We start from the raw sequence: 8,825 nt of genomic DNA on the forward strand, positions 1-8,825 counted from the left end.
AAACTGGTAAAAAAAAAAAAACCACGAGCGGGAATGAGGTCTCTCAGGATTGAACACAGATGGGAAAGGGGGAAGGGTGGAGGGCTGAATCGCCATCAAGACTCAGCAGCCAACGAAGCAGGGGGAAGGTGAAGAAACTATTAGGCCATCCTAGAAGCCCTACAAATAGGACACTTGGAGGCAACACCATCCTGGAAGCCAAACAAGAAGTTTTTCCAACTAACTGATCCACCATTTCAAAGGCAGCTAAAACATCAAGAGTAAGGATTGGGGACTGACCTTTGCCTTTGGCGACAGGCAGGTCACTGGTGAGCTGGAAAGAAATTGCAAACAAGAACAGCTTTATTGGAAAGTAAGGTGGTGTACCGGAGGGCAGGGGTGGGAAAACAAATGAACAGGAACTTTTCTTTCCAGTGCTGGGAATCGAACCCAGAACCTGCACTCTGAGCTGCATCCCCAGCCTTATTCAGTTTTCATTTGGAGACAGGATTGTGCTCAGTCACTAAGGTGCCAGGATGCGCTTGAATTTGTAATCCCCCTGCATCAGCCTCCCAGAGTACCGGGATTACACGTGTGCAGCAGCATACCTCTTTTTTTTTTTTTTTTTTTTTTTTTTTTTGGTTTTTCTCCAGTACCAGGAGCAGCATACCTCTTTAACAGGTTTTCCAAAGAAGGGGATGACCAAAGGAGAAGTAACTGCAAGGATGATGCACAGAGAGAAGTGTTCGGTTTATCTGCTTGTTTCAGCTAGGAGACTTTGCAGACTTTGGGCAGGTTATTCAATCTTTCTGAGTCTTTATGTCCTTTGCTGTGGTAGGAGAAGGCCAAGGCCAGTCCCAAGATGTCCCATAGGCTCTTGTCTGTGTGTGTTGTATTAATGAGGACTTTCCAGCTGCAGATGACGGAGCCCAACCCCTTTGGTTTTTAAAGAGAACCAGAGAAAGGCCAGAGACATGAGAGGTGAGGAGACTCTGCTTCTGATTGTTTGGACACCAATGAGAATGAGCCTGTCGAGTTGGGGGACAGTGGAAGATACAAAAGAGGGAAGTGGCCAGTGCCCCTGAGCAGACAAAAAGAAGCAAGACCTAAATCCCAAGGGAGGGCAACGGCCTCAGAAGCAGAGGCGGTGCATCCTGAGGGACACATGTGATAGCAGGTTGGTAGGTTAGGCCAGGGGGAATGGAGGCATTCTTGTCTGTGACTTTTCTTGTTGTTGGGAAGACAAGAGGCAAGGCCATTAGCCCAGCGCAATGATGGTCAGTGGTCAGGTGTGCTGGAGGTGTGAGGAGACAGGGGTCGTGAAGTAGACACTTGGGGACACAGGTAGGTGAGGCGTAAGAATTAGTGTTTCCATTTCACAGGCGCTGTAGCTGAGACTCAAAAGTGACAGAAACAAGGGTCCAAATGCCAGGAGAGAAGAAGGAAGGTGCTCAGCTGGAGGCCACTTGATCCTGGGACTCCTCTCCCCTTCCTGGTGCCTGTGAGAGTCTGGTCCACAGCAAACCTGCTTAGGATGGTTGTTGAATGAATGATTGTTCCCACCTCTCTACCTCAGACCTCTGCGATGCAGGCTGTGTCTTCACCAGTTGCCCCTTGCCATGCTTTGCCTCCAGTCTCTGGAAGCAGAGAGGGGAAACTGAAGGCCCCCAGGGAAGGTTGGTGTCCTTCAGGGCTGAGAGGCCACCATGTGAATCACAGAAAGAGGGGACGCAGGAGAGACCTTAGCAGTTCTGGTATTGGTCTTGTGATGGAGACTGGCCTTTGTCACTCAGGACTAAGGTGACCCAGTTACTCTACTACTTGCTCTTTGGTGATGAGAGTAACAGGTATGTATGAGCTACTGCTGTGTGCATCCTCATTTTGCCATGTGAATGGCCCCACTTGAGTGCATGTGTGCCAACAAAATTCACATGGTGAAACTTAGTTCCTGCAACAGTATTAATAGGTGGGGCCTCCAAGGAGGGTGATTAGGGCACCTCCTTAAGGCAGAGCCCTCCTGAGTGGGATCAGAATCTATGAAAGGGCTGGAGGAGCCCGTCTGTCCTTTGTCCTCCTGCCACGTGGGGACTCGGTGAGAAGGTGTCGTCTGTGGAGCAGACAGTGAACCTGGTGCCTTGACCTTGGACTTCCCAGCCACCGGAACTGGGGAGCAGATCTCTGCTATCCACACATTTCCCAGTCCAAGGTGTTTGTTTACAGCAGCCTGAACAGACTACACAGTCATCTCCTAAAGTTGCGCCCAGAGCCTCCTTGGTCATTTGCTATGAGACTCCCTTTTGCAAAGATGAAGAAGCGGAGTCTTGGAGGCCTGAAGGACTTGCCTATGGTTATCGCACTTCAGAGGTGGGGTCTCCCCCAAGGCAGTCTGTCCCCAGCTTCTCCGTGGCCTTACTCCTTCCCAGGGTTGGTGCCATCTTCGATGCGACCCTCTGTCCCCCTGCCACACAGATTCACTGCAGTCCTTGGGAATCTGATTTCCCCTATGTGCGTCTCTGCAGAGTCCCAGTGCCCAGGTCCCACGAGCCTCTCACCTGAGAATCTGCCAACACTCTGCTTAACATCTCACTTCTGCAGCCAGAAAGATCAATGCACACACAGAGCCAGAGTCGGCCCTCTGTTCACACACGCGGTGGGCGCTGGAGCCCAACACCGGGAAGGAGACGTGGACTTCCGGCCTCCAGGAGAGCTTCCGGTCTCCAGAAGAACTTCGGGTCCCTGCAGAAGCTTCCGGTCTCCACAAGCGCTTCTGGTGCGCAATGGAGGCTGCCAGGAGCCGTGTGTTTGGGCAGGGATGATGCCCAGGGCCCAAGAAGCGCAGGGCAGAGGAGGCAGTGATCACGGTGGCATCTCCGGGGATCAGATCGGGAGAGCGTAGGAGGGAGGCAGCCACCATCTGGTCGGGCATCATCTTACTTAAAGCCACTGCTGCATGCAGCTGTGGTCCTGTGTGCTGCTAATTGATGAGTCATTGTGAAAACAAATAAAATGTACGCTAGTAAGAATTATATATTTAGTGTACTTTCTCTAGATCGTTTGAGCACTATTCCAAGAAGTACGATATTTTCCTAGAATTGTGCAGTGGTAATTGAATAAGAGGTTCAGCGTAGCCTGGTCACCTTGCCAGGAAAAGCTAAAGGTACGTTTACTACATTGCTGCTCTGCAATAGTCACTGACGTTTCTCAACGGTTGAATGCTCATAAGCCATTTGCTTATGACAGCCCTTCATAAATACAAGAGCCGGGTGAGGTGGTGTGTGCCTGTAATTTCAGCACTCCGGGAGGCTGAGGCAGGAGAATGCAAGTTCAAACCCAGGTTGGGCAATTTAGTGATTTAGTGAGACCCTGTCTCAAAATAAAAAAAAATAAAGACAGGCTGTGGCTGTGGCTCAGGGTGAAGGCCTGTCTTCAATCTTCAGTACCACCACCACCAAAAAAAAAGTTGTTTATTAATTAAATTTTTATATATTCACAATAAATAAAAGTATATGATGTTGGAAATATATTAAGAATAGGTTATATTAGGAATTCTCAACACTTCTCAGGGATTCTGATTTGTTGCCATCAGGTCCTGAAGATTGTATTGGTTGGGATTTAGGAACACTAGTGGGGCATGGAGGATCAGTAAGACCTTCTCCAAGTGTTGTGGGTCAGTTTCTCCTGCCCTCTCTCCATCCACCCGTGGGACTGATGCATGATTTATTAATGCTTACCCAGTTGTCATGTTCATTTACATGACCATTTCTCTTGACTGTGAACCCCCAAATTACAAAGTCTTTATGTCATGTATCTTTATTTATGTAGCACTGAGACAAAAGGACCTTGCTTAAATTGGCCTTCAGTAAAGATCTGCTCAGTGAATGATGAAATTCAATTATCTGCTAGGATTAGATTTCGCTACCTAGCTATTAAGAGGGAAATAATAATATTTAAAACATGACAGAGCTTATTTTTTTATTTCACTTTCAAGAGGTCCAAGGTAATCAGTCCAGGGCTACCATGGCCCTCCACAATGCCAGTCACAGATTTCTTCTACCCTATTCTTTAACTTCCTTTCCCAAAGTTACTGCATGGCCCAAACTGGCTCCTAACCCTCCAGTCATTAAGTCAACATTCCAACCAGCAAGAATGATACTATGAACCTTTAATAAGCAAGAGTGATACTATGACACACCCCAACAATGAGGTACCTTGTTTCTCATATAAGAAAAACCATGTCATAATCTTGCGTGTATGACTTATTTCACTTAACATCATGGTCTCGAGGTGCAGCCATTTGCTTATAAATGACTCAGGCTTATCCTTCTTTATGGAAGAGTAGTACTCCATGACACGTAAATACAGTACTACATTTTCTTTATCCATTCATCAGTTGATGGGCATATACAGGCTGCTTCCAGCATTTAGCTATTATGAGCTATGTTGCTATAAACATGGGTGTGCATTGATCACAATGTCTTTAACACTTTTAGGAAATACGTAGAAGAGATGTAGCTGGGTCAGACAGAATTTCTAGTTTTAATTTTTTTGAAGAATCTCCGTATTCATTTCTTTAGTGGTTATATCTGAGACTCTATTTTGGGGGGGAAAAGTAGTCTCTGCTATGGCCCCCTAAAATGGGTCAGTTAATCTCTCTGGCACACATTTGTGTTAATGGAACAGCAGGGAAAGTTGAGGACCATAAGTGGGGAAGATGCGGCTAGGACGACAGGACGGAGCCACTGTGCCGGGGAGAGGGCAGGACTGCTGTTCTCAAGTCCTGAAGCTTTGGGCTTTGCTTTTTATCACCTCTCTGGGACTCTCTTGGCTGGGAATGAAACTTTCCATTCGCGCTCATAAAACAAGGCAGAGTTTAGGAAAATAATTCCTTAGTCGTAAGGGCACTGACTTCGAACGTCTGCATGTCTACAAGCTCAGCAGCCAGGCCCTGAGCTACCCGGGACTTCTACAGTGGGAGGAGAGAGTCTGGGAAAGGCTCAGAGACACAGAGCCCAGCGCGGCCTTTCCCAGCTCTGGGTGTCAGGAAGGACCTCAGCGTCGTAGCAGGAACATCCCCTTTGTAGAACACACTGCAGATGAGGAGGAAGCAGGGTGTGCTAGACAAGGCATTGGCTTTGGAGTTAGGGCCAGTGTGCGGCCTGAGAGGTGGGCGAGTCGTGTCGCCTTGGGAACCCCAGCTCTCGGCTCCCTGACGTGACCCGGATGTGCCTTCGGTATCTTGCCGGAGGAGCGGCTGCTGTCTGTATCGGATGGGCTTCTTGCAGATGTAAGCAACAACACGGGACAGGCAGCCTAAGGGAAACAGAAGAGGCTGGGGTGGAGGACGTTGCGTTTCTGGAACTCTAGGAGGAAGGGCACCTGGGAAGCTGGAGGCTGCCTGGTGCTGGAAACTCAAAGCTCCGGGGCTCTCTGTCCACAGCTTCTCCAAACACGTCCCCCCCGGCTGACTTCATCTCTCAGACCTGTGTGAGAACCGTGTCAGCCGGTAGCTTCAGGTTCACTGCCCGTGCAAGAGAGGAAAGCTGAACAATTCAGGCTGGTGTGGTGGCACGTGCCTGTATCCCAGCTACCTGGGAGGCTGAGGCAGGAGGATCGCTTGAGCCCTCCAGCTCAAAACCTCATCTGGTATGAGGGGAAGACAAGGAGAGATCATAGGGAAGAACTCTGGTTGTCCTGTTGGGACCCGTGGCACTTGTGTGCATGCGTGTACACACCACCAGGTACCAAGATGGCCCGCCCAGGTCAGTGTCACACCTGAAGCTAGACAAGGTGGGGTCTGTCACTAGAACGGGGGCAGGCGGAGAAGACTACACAGCCCAAAGTATGACAAACCCACCCTATGTCCCAGTCCCAGTCACCCACCTCTCCCCCTCGCTTACCCCCAACTCCCTCCACCTGCCCCACACCTTAGCAGAAGATGGCACCCTGCTTCCCCCACTTGCAGGGAGTCACCAAGGCCGCACCCTGCCTGCCGGCCCCTGGCCTGGCCACCCCTCTCCTCGCCTCTTGTGACCCCTCTGTCCTTCCCTGTGCCCTTGCTGTGATGTATCCCTTGCTGCTGCTCCTGGTCATACCTCCCTCTCCACTAACTTTCACACTTGGGAGACAGGTACTTTTCCCAAAGCAGCAGTCCTGTGTCTTCTCTGCTTAAAATTGGTTAATGAGTTCCCAGCAAGGCCAGGGGGCATAACTGGTAGGGCCTTGTACAAAAAAAACCACCCCAAAACCCAAAAAACAGAAACAACTCCAGGAAACAAAGAAATCAAAGAGATGTTCTAAAATATAAAGCTTTTCTCACTTTTTGTGGCCTTTCTCTCTCTGCTTTTATGTTGTTTTCTTCAAAGTAAAGAAAAATTCGGATTATAAATCATTAACGTGAACTTTACTTTTCATCTTTGTATTGTGCAGCGCCAGTTTAAAGTGAGAGCGGAAGAGCATTTAACCTGTGTGGGGAGCCGCTGCAGTTACCCGATTCAGAGCCGGCAGCCCCTGTACTTCATTCCGGAATGCAGGAAATGCTGCACGAAACTGTCCCGCGTGCAGTTTCCTTTCTCCAGGCTCTCACACCTGCCAGGCAGGAGCTGTTCCCTGAGCAGCAGCCTGGCACTTCCTTTACTTCCTGACGGGTGCGCCTTCCTCCAGGCTCCGCGCAGGGCAGGCGGCAACTCTTGCGACACCGCTACCTCGTGCTCACTGTGGAGCCGCACCCAGTGCATGCTCAGCGCGCTGGACTCCTGTGCTCGCAGCCGCTGTGTCATGCCCGGGAGTTGTGCACCTGCCCCCTGCACCTGCCTCCTGCACCTGCCTCCTGCATCTGCCTCCATGCTCAAGGACAGGTTCGGCCACTGCACTGGGCTTCGGTTAGAAACCATGAGGATTATGAATTTTCCAGTCTGTCTTCAGCAAGCACCAACCCAAGCCTGCGCCCTTCTGAGCACAGGTCCCGCAAGGTTGGCCCTAATTCCGACTTCCTGTGGGTCAATTCAAGCCGCTCCATATGCAGTCCCAGACCCTCTGATCAGGCTTCAGCCTCATCGCTTTTCTTTCTCCATTTGTCCCCCACCTTTTTGGGGACCCAGAAATTTTTTGCTCCGGAGGATGAGACACTTGCAGTCTTCCTTGCATGGCTCCATTCTTTGCTCACTTGTCTGTTATCTGAAGGCGCCTCCTTTAGTAACATCTTCCCTGTGTTTCCCACAGGCAGATGCAGCATCAGATACGGCGTTGCCATCACTGTGCTCCGCTTCCCCAAGACCGCAAGCTCCTTGGGAACAGGCTCGGTCTCTCCGCTCTTCTGAGTGCTCAGTGTCCAGCAGGGTTCCCAGGAAAGATGGGAGCTCATTCCATAAAATATGTGTGAACGCCATGGAGCAGTGAACAGCGCCTGGCACACAGCGGGCTCATTCATTCAGGCTTTGAAAATCTGCACCTCCTGCCTGTCGTGGAATGACACTCACAGCTTGCCAGTCCTGCTTCCTGGAGCAAATGCATTTGAATACCGGCCGCAGGGCAGGCGCTGCCATCACTGGCGGCTGTCACAGGAGGTGTCTTCCTTCTAAGCGCTTTTCCTAGCTTCCTCAGTCAGCACCATTTCGGCTCCTGTCCCTCTCACGGGGCCTCCCACGGGCTGGTAACCCGGCCAAGTCATACATGTTTTAAGACTCTCTGCTTCTGCACTCCGCTCAGGATTCTCTTTCTCTGCTGCATTCTCAGGTACCGACACAGATGCCTGATCTTGCAAGAGTTTTTTTGTCTTTGTTTTTCTCCCCCCAAACATTGCAAAGATCCATGTAGGATGAACACAAGGGAGTGGGGGACGAAGAGCAGGCTTCCCTCCTCTACTAGGACGACCCACTTCCTCCAGCCAGGCCTGACTCCTAACAGCTGTGAGCTTGCAGATGGCAGAAGCCACTGATGAGCTTAGCGCCCGAGATCCACGGCCTCCAAAGGGCACGCTCTGACCATCTGGGCCCTGTGGGGACATTTCCGATCCACATCACACGATGCTCACTACATTCTCTCAGATGTCATTCCCTTTGGATGTGAGGTCAGTTATGAAGATAAATAAGAAACAATTCCTTTCAAGTAATGGGATGGTTCTTGTGCAGTACCAGCCGTAGCTACGAAGCGTGAGGAAGGGGTGATTTGGCCCTCTGGGGAGCGGGGAGGTGGCCTGGGAGCCTCATAGAGGCCAATTCTTGTATTGAGGGATCTTGGCTTTATTAGAAATGAGCAGATATGAGCCAAAAAATCAACAGTCGGGCACATTTCTGGCTGTAGGTGAGAGATTCTTGGCTCAGAGAAATGGATTCAAGCAAAGCACTAGGGAGAAAGGGAGAGAGAAAACCTTCCGCCTTCCCACTTTCATTCATCCAAGGAACCAGGAGGAAAGGACACAGTGCCTGCCTTGACTCCAAGTTTTCCTCTGAAAAGCTGGATATTTTTTCATACTGAAGCACAAACCCAGTGTAATGGGACTGGTGTGGAGAGGCCCCTCTTATTATTATTTTTTTAAAGGGCTTATTTTTGGTCTTTTTTCTATTTTCTTTTTTGGTACCAGGAATCAAACTCAGGACCTAGCGCTTGCAAGGCAGGTGCTGCACCACTGAGCTACACGCCCAACCTGAGAGGCCCCTCTTAGAGATGAGTTATGTATTGGACAGTAGAATTAGGGGGAGTAGATTGAGACAGTGGTTTATGCCAAAGCGATAAAAATAATCTCATGGGGAGAATAGCGAGAGAGACCGGAGACTTGCCTAGCTTATTGGCACAAATAGGAAACAGGAAGATAAAGTAGCTTGCACAAACCATGAGGTATTACTGTGGGA

This window comes from Chinchilla lanigera, unplaced genomic scaffold, assembly GCF_000276665.1.
Source record: "Chinchilla lanigera isolate Chin_1 unplaced genomic scaffold, ChiLan1.0 scaffold00004, whole genome shotgun sequence".
NCBI lineage: Eukaryota > Metazoa > Chordata > Mammalia > Rodentia > Chinchillidae > Chinchilla > Chinchilla lanigera.